This window comes from Tiliqua scincoides, chromosome 4, assembly GCF_035046505.1.
Source record: "Tiliqua scincoides isolate rTilSci1 chromosome 4, rTilSci1.hap2, whole genome shotgun sequence".
NCBI classification, from domain to species: Eukaryota; Metazoa; Chordata; class Lepidosauria; order Squamata; family Scincidae; genus Tiliqua; species Tiliqua scincoides.
This window is the reverse complement of record NC_089824.1, coordinates 130,322,544-130,335,809: the sequence shown is the minus strand read 5'-3', so window position 1 is coordinate 130,335,809 and position 13,266 is coordinate 130,322,544. Positions and strand designations below refer to the sequence as shown.

Genomic DNA, 13,266 nt, shown 5'->3' with positions numbered 1-13,266 from the left:
AAGAGCAGAAGATGCCAGTTAATGGTGGCATCTGTAGCACTGTTAACATTTTTCAAGTTACATACTTTAAAAAGGGGAAAACCAGATCAGATTCCAGTAGATGTATCTATCCCTTTATCACTTCACTAGGCTCACTCCACAAGAGGAAAAGCAGTATTTTAAGAGATGGTGTTCTTTTCTCCAGCTGTGTTCAATGGTATCAAATCTACAGCAAGCATGATACATGTCTATGCTGGAGAAAGGAATCCTGGGAGTCATAGTTCAGTGACAAGTCTTGGAAATATTTTAAAAACTCTTCTCAATAGGTCCACAAAAACGCAGCTCCTGGGTTTCCTTGGGCAACCAAGGCAGTTTCTTCCACTTAAAATTGTACTAGAAATGTGAACATGACCACAGATGAAGTTTTATCAGGATTTCCTCCTGAAAGTCATTCCAGTTCTAACTAGGGCTGGGCTGCCTGTAATGACAGTGGATCAACGTTCTGCTATCGTAAAATGTGTTTCGGCGGCATGCACAGTGTGTCACCGGCAGCCATTTTGGGAGCACTGTCACAAACAGTGGCAGTGCTGGAGGTTTGTCTCCGGGCCTAGCTACCCTCATTACTGATATAAGCCAGTGGTGGAAATGGGTGGGTGGGTAGAACAGGGCAGTGATTGAGGCCTCCTAGAGGGACATGGTAGAGGTGAACAGTGACACTACTGATATCCTCCACTCTTTCCAGTCTCAACACGCCCCCTTGGCTTTATTTGGACTTGCGCTAGCTAAAAGGCTGGTGCAGATCAAAGTAGACCATGGCACTGTGGAGTAAGGTAAGTTTTATTTACCTCTCTATCCACGAATGGTTCCTTATTATGCAGCGGAGCTACTACCCTTTCCAGACAGACACTTGTTAGGTTTGGGCCTCAAATGTCATAAAACAACTTATACTTTACTCTCTTAGTTTTCTTCCCTTTACCCTTTCTCCAAGTTTTTGATATTTTTTGGTGTTTTTATGTTGTTGTTTTTTTTGCAAAGAAAACGTTTTAAAGTTCAGATAGGAGCGCTATCTATCTGCCTCTGTCTGAATCCTTGGAGAGCTGTCCAATGTGGACAGTTATGGGCCGGGGGGCAAGTGTTCTTATTTGGTGGTATATGGCAGCTTCATGTGTTCAGTCTGATGGCAGCATTGAGTATAATTTGGGGGCACAGTTCTGCCTTTGTGGGAAAATTTGGACAAGCTTCATCCACAATGAAGCTTTATGTGCTCTATTTTGACATAAATAGATCTCCTGAAACATGAAAGTGATGCACAGATCATGACCGGATACTACGTCTTCAATTATACCTTGCTGGGAATACATACAATTGTATTCATCACTACCATGTCACCCCACACCAGTAGTTTTCAGACTTTCTTTCAGACTTTCTTTTCCACATCAGTTTGTTTGTTTGTTTGTTTGTTTATAGAATTTGTATCCCACCTTTCTATCCAATGAAGGACATTCAAGGTGGTTTGTATGCCAAAGAATCCCTGTGCGTCTGCAGCGGAATCCATGTGAATTTCAGAGGATTCGGGGAAGTGTTCTGTGGTACACACACCACATACTGTATTAGGTGTGACTAGCTAGGCCTATGAGCCTATATGAATCTAGAATATATGCAATGCTCTCCCGTAGTTATGGATTTTAGGGATTATCAGTAGGGGTGACAAACCAGTCTTATCAGGAAGCTTATTTCCCCATTACTAATCCCATTCAGGAACCCCCGATAAGCTTCTCAGGGTTCCCTGGAGCACCGTTTGGAAAAGGATTGCTCTAGGAAAGCCATTTACCAAGACTGAAATGAAAGTGCCGTGTTGTAGTTTTACAAGCAGCCTGCACAAAGGCTTCTTGGATTGACATATTGTTAGGGCAAAGCATATGTAGCCGAAGCCAGAGCATGGAACTTTTTTCTCTCAGTTGTGCCTTGTCTTTTCCATTTTTGAACAAGCTGTCATAATAAGGGCACGGTACATGCTCAGCCTTATGTTAACAACTTTCTGGAGCTGAAATACTATTCCCTAAGGGTGGCCTTGGCATGCCAACATTTGGCATACGTGCGAAAAAAAGCAATTGAGGAACGAAGGACATTTCTGTGATGGGCCCACATTGGAGAAGCAACACGACAGTGTTTCATAGGAACACAATAGCTTGGCATTTTATAGCATGTAAAGGTAGATGGAGCCAGTTTAACTAGCATCTTCCATTCCTAAACACGGTGGGTTAAAACAAAGACAAAAACCCACAGATGTGACAACTGTGGTAGCCCTCTGAACTAGGTTGAGACATTAAAGTTTTCTAATGGCAAAATCTGTATGAGATTATGATTTCTCAGGGGCCATTCAATGACAAGAAATCATCCTCTAGCCTTGCAAGCAGGACACACAAGGAACTGTGGATCTGTACTGGGACTGTACATTTGTTTTTTAACAATCAGGAGTGAAGGGAGAGCGGTGAAGTGGCCAAGTGTGTGGATGACAGCCAATCATTACCCTGCACATGCCCGATCTTGTCTGATCTCAGAAGCTAAGCAGGGTCAGGCCTGGTTAGTACTTGAATGGGAGACCGCCTGGGAATACCGGGTGCTGTAGGCTTATACCATAGTCTTTCGAGACTGAAGGTTGCCAACCATTATTCAGGATGGCAAAAACCCACACAGTCTGCAATTTTGCAAACTGGGTGAATGGATACCAAATTGGCAATTAACATTTCATGTCATTAATAGCCCAATCCTATGGGCTGAAGCCACATGTTCTGCTGGCAGCGGCTGCTGAAAAGTAGCCATAAAGTGGCTGAGTAGCACACTTCTAAGGTGAAAGTGGGAAAGCTGGAGCCTTCCTGTGTGCACAGCTAGAGTGCCAGCCACCCACAAGGGAAGATAAGGTGGTGAGGGAGGCGGGCTGGGGCAGCGTGGAATGGAAGAGGGGAGGGAGCGAAACTGGATGGGAGGGGGGAAGGAAAGCTGGGGGAAGGAGGAAGTCTGGGGAAGGGGGAAGGAGGGGGAAGGAAGGGAGGATGCAAGAGGCTGTGGGTCCAGCAGCAGTGGAATGCACTGGCTCCTATCCCCTCTGGCAGCAGCTTCCCTGCCCCCTTTCTCTCCCCGAACTTGCACTAGTGAAATTGCTAGCACAGTTCTGAGGAGACTCATTGTGATTAGGAGGCTTATGCAGAGGTAAAGGGATTTAAATTCCCTTTCCCCTCCAAAGCCTCTGGATCCTTCCTGCTGGATACAGCATGCCTGTTTTGGGCATGGCTGTACCAGTGAGAGAGTGGAGAATAGGATTGGTAAGTGGTAAAATCATTGCAATAACTTTATAGGCACCTTGATAGAAAAGGCTTGCTCTGGTTTATAATAACCAAAGCAAAACCTCTCATGGCTTCTGCTTGGACATTACTAACAAGGATTATATACAAATGGAAAGTGAAACTAGCTTTGTCCTTGAAAGAGTCATGCCACAAGAACTATATATGGTCCTGCTCCACTCCATTTCTGCTGTACAGGGAATTCCTTGGGCTGCGTCTACCCGTTGATCATTCCCTTGATGAGCTGTTTCCCCATATCTGATGCCCCAAGACAGCTCCTTCCATCTCTATTTTTGCAGGGCTGCTGCTGCAACCCTGTCATGTCTTTACTGCCCCAGACCCCATAGTCTTATAGTGCTTGGCACAGTGTGGCACTGTTAAAACAGAGAACAAAGCTGAACCATGATCACAATCCCACTTTTGTCTTTGTACCACTTTTCTTAAAAGCTCAGGGACATGATGGCTCTCATGTAAATACCTGAACGTGCTGCAGCAGGCAGCTCTGCATGCACAACACTGGTCAGTTATCTGTGATATCTCTATCATTTGTTTTAGGGCATTGATAGGGAGGTGAATCAAGCCCTTGGCTTCCCCAGTAGATAAGTGGGGCTGCTGCTGCTGATTGAACCAGAGCTGGCATAGCTGTGCCAGTGGGGCATGTGCTGCATCCTGCAGTTGGGGGGCAGTCACGGAGGCCACCTCAAGCTAGGGCAATGTTTGTTCCCTTACCTCGGAGTTGCATTGCCCTTATGTCATGCCTTCTGAGAAGACATGTATAGGATTGCCCTGTATCTCCCTGACAGATGGAGCTTTGTGGGTGCCAGAAACTGGGTGCTGCCCCTTTTCCATATGCCATATATATCATTGAGGGTTGTCAGTGTGGAAGCTGGGCTGAAGTGAGCGATTATTCTATGATTCTGTGACTCTATACTTTCATCGAGTTCCCAGCAGAGATGAGAGTTCATTTCATGCTCCTTCAATTACTAGGCCAAGCTAATGTTTATTTCAGAAGATGGGCTCCCCAAATTTGCTTTTATGAGCAGCTGTGAAACTCTCTTAAATCAAATTGTTGACACAAGAAGACAGTTCAAACAATTCGATTGCATCGCTTCTTCCCCGGATTTCCTCGGATTTAGGATGACAGCTGAAAAAATAGAATTTAAAAATAGACTGAGAAATACACAAACACCATGTGACTTGTCTTTGCTGGGTAAGCCAGATAGCCCTTTGGTAGAGGACATGATTAAGTTCTACAGCGATTATAGACATAGGACTTGTGTAAGTTTCTTTTTAAGAAAAGCGCTTACTTCTTTCAGATTACAAGAGCTGCCCTCTGCTGTTCTAAGCGAGAACTGGAACATTTCAATCAATGATGCTGTATTTGTGGAGATGATGCAGCAGCGACCATTCTCTGCTCCAATCCTCCATTTTGCACAATTTTGGCTTGGTTATTTGTGCGGCATGAATACTGGTCCAATCTGCAGGAAATCAAATATCACCTCCTGACAAATAATGACAAAGGCATAGTAAGAAAAAAGAGATCCTTTGTCTTTGTGAGATCAAGACTATATCTAACAACCCAATCCTAATGGGGCTGCCTATGCCCAATATAGCGGCACCTGAAATAGCCACTGCTGTGTCCTGTGGGGCTAGGGAAGCAGCCAGAGGTCTCGAGGTACCTCATTTCGAGCCCTGGCAGACTCTACGGGTTTACTCAGATATGGACAAGCTCAATCACTGGTGCAGATTTGAGTTGACCCGTGTAGGGCTTTCAAGCATGGGAGGAGGGATAGAATCTGGAGGCAACCTCCTTCACCATCCCCTCCCAGGCCTGAACTGCCCTCCTCCACTCCCTCTCCCTGCCCAGTTTTGCCCCCATGCTGCAATGGTGGGCAAGTTTTTATGATATATCTGACTGGATTGACTACTGTTTTATTAAAAGTGAGGGCATACACATTGTTCCCTAGGCACACTGTTCTGCCCCACATACTCATATGGGGGAAGGAACACCTGAAGCATCCCATATAATGAGGTTGTAATACTATTTAGTATTAAGTAGCATGAGAATCATTCATTCATTCAATTTATACCCTGTATTTCTCCCTGAAGGGAACGTAAAGCGACTTTTAAAGGGTGGTTCAGATGTTCTGTTCCCAGTGTGTGTATGCTGGGTGGAATTGTGTACCAGGAAGGGAAGACATGCATGTCCTTTTAATCATGTGGTGGGCATCTTCTGCAACTTAAAATTTTTTTTTCCTCAGCCTGGTTCAATTCTCATATCAGAACTGGAAAAGCTGGTTAACGGCCCAATCCTACCCATGCAGTACGCTGGTGGACCACGTGGCCTGCCATGTGCTGTGTGATCCACTGTCATGGCAGTCTGCCAGTCTGTGGAATACTGCCACTGGTGCGAGGCCCCAAAAGTCTCACACTGCTGAGAGTGCCCCATAGATAAGAACATAAGAAGAACCCCATTGAATCAGGCCAAAGTCCCATTTTGTCCAGTTTCCTGAATCTCACAATGGCCCACCAGATGCCTCAAGCTTCACATAAGACTACAAGATACCTGCATCCTGCTGCCACTCCTTGCACCTGGCATTCTGAGGTAGCCTACTTCTAAAACCAGGAGGTTGCACATTCCCATTATGGCTTGTAACCTGTGACGGATTTTTCCTCCAGAAATCTCTCCAATCCCCTTTTAAAGGCATCTAGGCCAGGAGTTCCACAGACTAATTGCATGCTGGGTAAAGAAATATTTTCTTTTGTCTGTTCTAACTCTCCTGGCACTCAATACTGGTATTTCATGTGCCTGTTTTGGGTAGCTTGTGGCAGACAATGCTCTGCAGCCACCTCCTCTGCAGTTGATTGGCTGGCAGCTGGACACTGGGGAGGGGAGAAGGAACTCACAGTTGCTTTTCCTTCTCTGTGTGGCACTCACGGTTGTGGCAGGCTTCTCTCTCCGACTCTCTCGTCCTCACAGGAGGCGTGGCTGGGGCCTGCAGGCATCGTGGTGCTAGCGGTATTTGAAGGAAGAAAAAATCGATTGATGAGTCTATCGGTAATGAACTCAGAGGTGTACAGTTGGGGAGAGATTGAGATAGCTGGAGACTGATTTTCTTTTACCACTACTGTGTGTGGGCTACTCCCCTCCATTGGCTCTGAGCTCCCTCTTCTTCTTCTTCCTAGCATTGTTCCCTCGCTATGGCGGGGTCCGCTTTTTGTCATGTCGGTCTCCATTTGACTCAATCCAGGGCATCCTCAGGGGTGACACTCATGCATTTCATATCCTCCTTGATGCGATCCATCCACCGCTTCTTGGGTCTGCCATGGGGTCGCTGGCCAGCAGCGTCCAGATATATGGCTGTCTTCGCCACAGAATCTTCTTTACTGCACACAATGTGTCCACACCATCTCAGTCTTCCTTCCTGCATTTTTTCCACAATTGGTGCAACTCCTAGTCGTCGTCAGACATCACTGTTTGTGGCGTGATCAAATTGCATTAATCCAAGGCACCATTGCAGCATTCGCATTTCCATCACCTGTAGGGTCTGCTACAGCACTGTGGCCAGCACTCTGACCCATAGAGGGTGACTGGGTGCATTACAGTTTGGTAGTTCTTTGACTTAAGGCGTAAGGGCATTCGACCATCACACAAGACTCCAGTCACCTGGCGCCACTTTATCCAGGCGGTCTTGACACAGGCGTGAGCATCTGGGAAGCTATCGCCATTGCTGCTTATGAGGGAGCTGAGGTACTTGAATTGCTCTACTCTCTTCAGATCCTCTCCCCCAATGCTAATAGTTCCATTGGTTTGAGGGCTCTGAGTTCCCTATTCTGTGTTATTTTCTTCTATTGCTTCAGGGTGAGTATGTGCAACAGTCCAGGAACAACAATGAGCTGTTCTGTTTTGCTCCTGAACTGATGGTGTTTTTCTGAGGCGTTTTCCTGTGGTGAAAAAGAAAATGTTTTGCTTTTACCACTGCTGAGTGGGCTACTGTGTCACTATTCTGGGTTCTGTTTTAACCCATATAATTTAAACCTAGGCTTATTCGGGACATGTTTTGCATGGCAGGTATGTGTGATGCAATAATAAAATGGAGTTGCCACTGAGCGTGTGCAGAGTGCAGTCCATTTCAGGCATCACTCTTGGGTATCTCTCTGGCCCCTATTGCTAAAATAATTGAGTGTCTCCTGGTGCTTAGAAGGCATTTTGGCATTTCACAGCAGAGCTTTGCCTTCATTTCTGACTCCTCCTGAGATATCACCTCTTTACAGGCTGTGGCTTCCACAGGTAATTTTGTTCCTTGTGTATTTGCAACCTTTTGGTGGACCAAGTTATACATTCATCTCTATGCTAGATAGAGCCACCCCACCCCAAATTACAGATTCCTCCAGTATCCAAACTGTATGTTTGCACTAATAACAAAGCAAGCTTCTCTTTGTTCTTTTCCAATCTTTTACCCTGGTTCCAAAAACTCAACTTCCAGAAAGCTGAGCTGATGTTTAGTGTGTACTTAAGCTAAAATCCTATCCAGAGTTTACTGAGAATAAGCCCCATTGTCTATCATGGGATGTACTTCTGAGTTGACATACTTAGGATTGGGCTTTTAGTGTACCCCCCCCCCCACACACACACTTTTTCATTTCCACTATATCCTTTTTGAGATGTGGTGACCAGAACTGTATGCAATACAGGTGTGAACTTACCATCGATTTGTACAATGGCATTATTGGCTGTTTTATTTTCAAACCCCTTTTTAATGATCATGGAATTGGCCTTCTTCACTGCCGTCGCATATTTGATTGACACTTTCATCAAGCTGTCCCCCAGTTCCCTAAGAGCTCTCTCCTGATCTATCACAGTCAGTTCAGAACCCAGCAGCTGGCATGGTTTTGGTGGCAGTGAGAGCAGAACTGGCTAGTGATTGGGCTGGAACAGGATTGATAGGGAACTGGATGGGGCGGATGTCTGTGACAGTGGTGCCCGCCATATCCAGAACCCCTGTTCTGGTCCAAACAGGCCCCCAGAAGGGCCATCAGGACTATGCCAGCAGAAGAGTTGGCATAGCTTTGAGGAGTCCATTAGGGGACTAGGTCACAGTTGAAAAAGTAAGTAAAAACGGACATTTCCTGGCTAGGCTAGCCAGCCATCTTGCAGCAGATGCTCCATCAGCAGCCCTGCTCTGTGCATACTAACCCTGGATAGGATTGGGCCATATTGGGTTAACCAGCCCAATATAGTAAGGTAAGGCAAGGGAAGGGGTGGGGTTTGACCTCCTCTTATACAGGCTCCTTTGGGTACAAAAAATAGTCTGCTTATTCTTGTTTAGTCGATGAATGAGGCAAGCATGTGTTTAACAAACATGCAGTTGCCCCAAGTATCTCATTGTCCCTGATTGCAGTTCCACTGAGAATTATGGTCTGTTTCATTGTGTTAACAAGGTGACCTTCAGAAAAGCATATCTAATTTATAATCATGGCGAACAGCCATGGAAATATAGCCCATTAAAATTAATTATGTGAACCCCCTCACTTGATTATTTTGTATTGTGGGCTTCTTTAGAAAACACACTGTAATAGTGTGATGTGCATGAGTTATCTAGAGGTTAAGCCCCCTGGTTTTCAAGACTGCCATTCTCATTATCTAGCTGGAGGGTACTGTATGAGCTCTCTCTTGTTACTGTGTAATATTAAAAAAGAGAGAGAGATAGAGAGAGGAAATAATCAGCAGTACAAGGGAGGAAAAAAAATCCAAATATCTAAGATGACAGATTGCAGGAGAAAATATGACTCTGTTTTAGAGTCCTAACAGAAGGTTAGTTTTGGAGCAGTGAAAAGTCTGAAAGAGTAAACAATGTGCACGTTCTTTCTCTCTCTCTCTCTCTCTCTCTCTCTCTCTCTCTCACACACACACACACACACACACACACACACACACACACAGTTGAAACAGAGTAAACCACTTGTTAATAAGGTGCAAGAACAGTAGTTCAGTTAGCACTTAAGAATGTTCTATGCTGCAGCGTTTGGGGGCAAAACACCATGTCTTGCCACTTTGCTTGACTTAGAATTCAACCCAGTTAAGAGTTCTGGAGAACTTGGACAGTTTGCTCCTAATAAAGGCATTACCAGATTGTGTGTTTGGTTCCCATGGATGATTTTTATTTTTTAAGGATACAGACTTGCTTTACAGGAAGGGGAAAGGTGGTGAGAACCCATAACACGAGAGCAATTATTAAGCCGCTTCTTGTGATAGGCCTTTCAGAACGGCCATGAAGTGACCACAAATGACTGCAAAGAGACTGCAAAGAACAGGGCAATGTTACACTTTTATTCCCATGGATAAGTGAATCTGCAGGAACAGAGTGCATGGGTACCAAGAATTGACAGTATTTCCTTTGTTTTTTATTTCCATTTCCCTCATTTTAATATTATGCAGGGGCAAATGCTGTACCAGTTTAATCTCCCATTTTCCCCAGCCCTTTGAAACGGTCCAGCCCTTCCTCATTTTGGTGCCACCAGTAGGCGAAATGTGCCCCTATTTTGCCAAAGTCTTGTTTGAATGAACCTCTTATCTCTATCATGCCATCATTTCTCTCAATGATTCTTCAACTTTCTAGCGGCTTGAAATAATATTTTCACTTAGGTGGATGGAACGAGTTATTAAATGCTACTCTTGCTGGGTCTCAGTGTGGGTTTTCCTGTCTGAGCTATATATAAAATGGAAAGGAGAACAGACGGCTCCTAATGTGTGGCCAAGAAAATGAAAACCTTACAAATAACAACATCTAAAGATGAAAGGTTCTATGGGAACATAGAGCCCAGTTCCACATGGCCCCTGCTGGTAGCTCTCAGTCCTTCATCCTTTGCAAAGTCCTGCTGGTTTGTAGAGTTCTGGAAAGCACAAGCAAGGAGAACATCTATGAGTGAGGCTTAGAGGATCATGCTGGCACTGGAATGGCTGAGAACAGGAGAAAGTCAACAAGAAGGCCACGGGAAGAAATTTGCAATTCCAGTTCTTGTGTTAGCTGCACTACAGCTATCGACGTCCTGGGGCACTGGCAGGGAACTCATGAAAATGCAAATTCTTTCCATGCCTCCACCATGGAGGGAGTTAAGAACGGAAGATGCAACCTCTGACATATACCAAGCATACATATTTATTTTAATTGACATTTGAATCCTGCCCTTTCTCAAAGGAGCTTGGGCAGAGCACATGTTCTTTCCCAAAAGAGCCAACCTCACAGAGGTTTTTCCCGATCTCACTGTCATTGCACAGTTTCAAGGCAGAGGTGCATGTGATGTCACATGTGCAAACCACTCATAGCTGTGAATGGTAAATGTTTGTGCATTTTTGCCATACATTCTAACTGCTCTTCTGTACCAAGGTCAGTTCTTCTGCTTGCTTCGTGACTGATAAATGGTTGCCTCCCTTTGGTCTTTTGCAGGAGATGCTGGGGATACTTTGTTCAGAATATATTCATGAATACAACATGTTTGGTAGAGTTCAATATACTTCAGCTGTTGGAGCCATCTGGAGAACAACCTCTCCCATCTTTTGCACCCTACTGCTGTGCAATGCAGCATGTCAGGAAGATGGAGAAAGAATGGGAAAGGACACACTACCCTTCTTATTATGTGCTACCATTGCTGCTCCCACCACTTCTGCCATGTGGGTAGTAAAAGTGAAGGTAGAAGGAATTTGGATGCTATGGTACCAGGTAGGGGTGGGAGAGACAAGGAGATTCATATTTCTGAGTCTCAGGTTGGCTTAGAAATTGTTCTGAGTTTTTTTCTTGGAAGAAGTTAGATCAGGAGTTCCCCAAAACCTTGGTGACCTACAGTGTTGTATGTGGTGGATCCAGGGCCTGCTGAGGCCAGGATCCTGCAAGGTAGAATGGCAGATAACCTGGAAGTGTCTTTTGGGTCACATACGTGTGCTTCCCACAACATTGGCTGAGTCATGCTGCATTTCCCAAAGTGCATTACCCACTGGTGCTACACACACTTTGGGAAACACAATGTGATGCGGCCAATGACTCAGGGAGCCTGTCCACGCAACCCGGAAACAACTTTCAGGTTGTACCTTGCAGCGTACTGGCTTTAGTGGGCCCGTGACCACCAAAAATTGGATTGCGACCCAATTGTGGGTTGCAACCCACAGTTTGAGGAGCAATGACAGGTGATTCCTGAATCAATCTGAACGGTCTTGGAATGCTTGTCCATCTCTAATCGCTGCAGTTCCCCATGGTTTGAGATTGGGTTTTGTTATCGGTTCACTTTCAGTGTGTTACAGGCACATGGGGGAAATGTTCAAGCACATCAGATAATTATTTATATTCTAGTCCTGACCAACACAGAGTAGGATAAGGTCAAATGGTTGATGAAGCACAGAGCTTGAATAGGCAATCCTGACCCCTTGTTTCACAGATGTTTGGTCCTTGTGTGCATATGTCACCAGTCTTTATGCACACTTGAATTAGTACTGCACAACCCCATTGCTGAAATGGCTACAGGGGTTACTCATGGCCTAGCTGAATGATGCTGTTAGGAAAACTGAGATCGTGCCCAGCAGTGCTGATGGCCAAATTTACATTCAGGTCTTACAGAGCTTACTGTTGTGCTGACGGGCGTGAAAGGTCACTTCTGAGCAAATGAGAGACATTGTCTTGTTCAAAACCAGCATCTTCTGTTATGAAGAGACTTGGATCCCTGAAGATATTCATTCTGAATTCAACATGCACTGAATTCTAAAGAGTTATGGAGTTCCCAGAAGGAGAAAAACAGAATGGCAACACTTTGGACTGTTTCCATCTTTTCCTCTTTTTAAACTTCCAGCAGAGAAGTTCTTAAAAGAATGAAACTTTTTATCTCCCTCTGCTCCATTCGTGCAAATCTAAAGCTTGACTGCTTAGTGCTCACACATCACACAAGGTAAATGTATGCCAGCAGCTAACCAAATGTGCACCTATTCCTTGGTAAAAACAAAACAAAACAACAACTTTAATGAGTCATATCCATGGGTTTCACCTCACGTGGGATTTGTGACCACATGGTCATTGCAATCCAGGGCTTTTGAGGTACAAGTTGCTTCAGGCCCTGCTGCCAATCTTCCCTTGGTAGAATTCCTGGTTCTGCAATAATCCCAGCAGCGCTCTGCCCAAAGGGGTGGAAATTTCACTCTGAGGCTTTTTGAATACCTCCTGGTTCTGGCATATTCTGTACTGAGATTCCCTGCCCTGACTTTCATAGGGGACTTTCCCCCCACATTTTATGCACTTCTGCTCTTCAACCAAAGAAGCAAAGTTCTCATAAAGAGAAACACCTTTCGGGAAAAAAAGGGCTCCCCTCCCTGCTTCCAAGCAGGAAGGTTACCCCAAAATCAATAAACATTAATTTTTGAGGGGAGTAATTGCACAGTTTCCTAGGGCAACCTTCCTGTTCAGAACCAGGGAAGCTCTTGTATCTGACTGTCTGTCTGTCCCAATTCATTTGTGTCCAGCGGAGGCAGGTCAAGCATGTCTCTGCCTCACCCCCCACACTACAACTGCAGCATCCTTGCTGCAACAAGAGCAAGAATGGGGGGGGGCTTCTCAATATCGCCCAAGGAAAGAAAGTGTCACAAAAACCACACCTTTTACATGCACTGATGTCACAGGATTTTTGTTCTGCATAGGAAAAATAAACCCCATGACTACCCAGGGCATGTCTATCTTGCATATTGGAGATGTGTGTTGCAGCATATATGATGGCTTTGCCTTACTCAGGGCGGCATGCCTCTGGCTCTCCCTCCATTTCCAAACTGCAATAATGGGTGCAGGTCTGGAATGTTTTTATTCCCATCTTTAAACCAGTGGACTCTTTTCTAGCCTCTTGATAAGTTCCAAAAAAACAAGGGTCACTGGAGGGGATCCCTTGTCCAAAAATTTCATGGGGCACCTTCTTC

General features: G+C 45.1%; 1 pseudogene; it reads left to right on the top strand.

Moving 5' to 3' along the window:
* The first annotated feature begins 2,490 nt into the window (after nt 1–2,490).
* On the top strand, nt 2,491–2,611 carry LOC136650789 (5S ribosomal RNA; annotated as a pseudogene).
* The last annotated feature ends 10,655 nt before the right edge of the window (nt 2,612–13,266 follow it).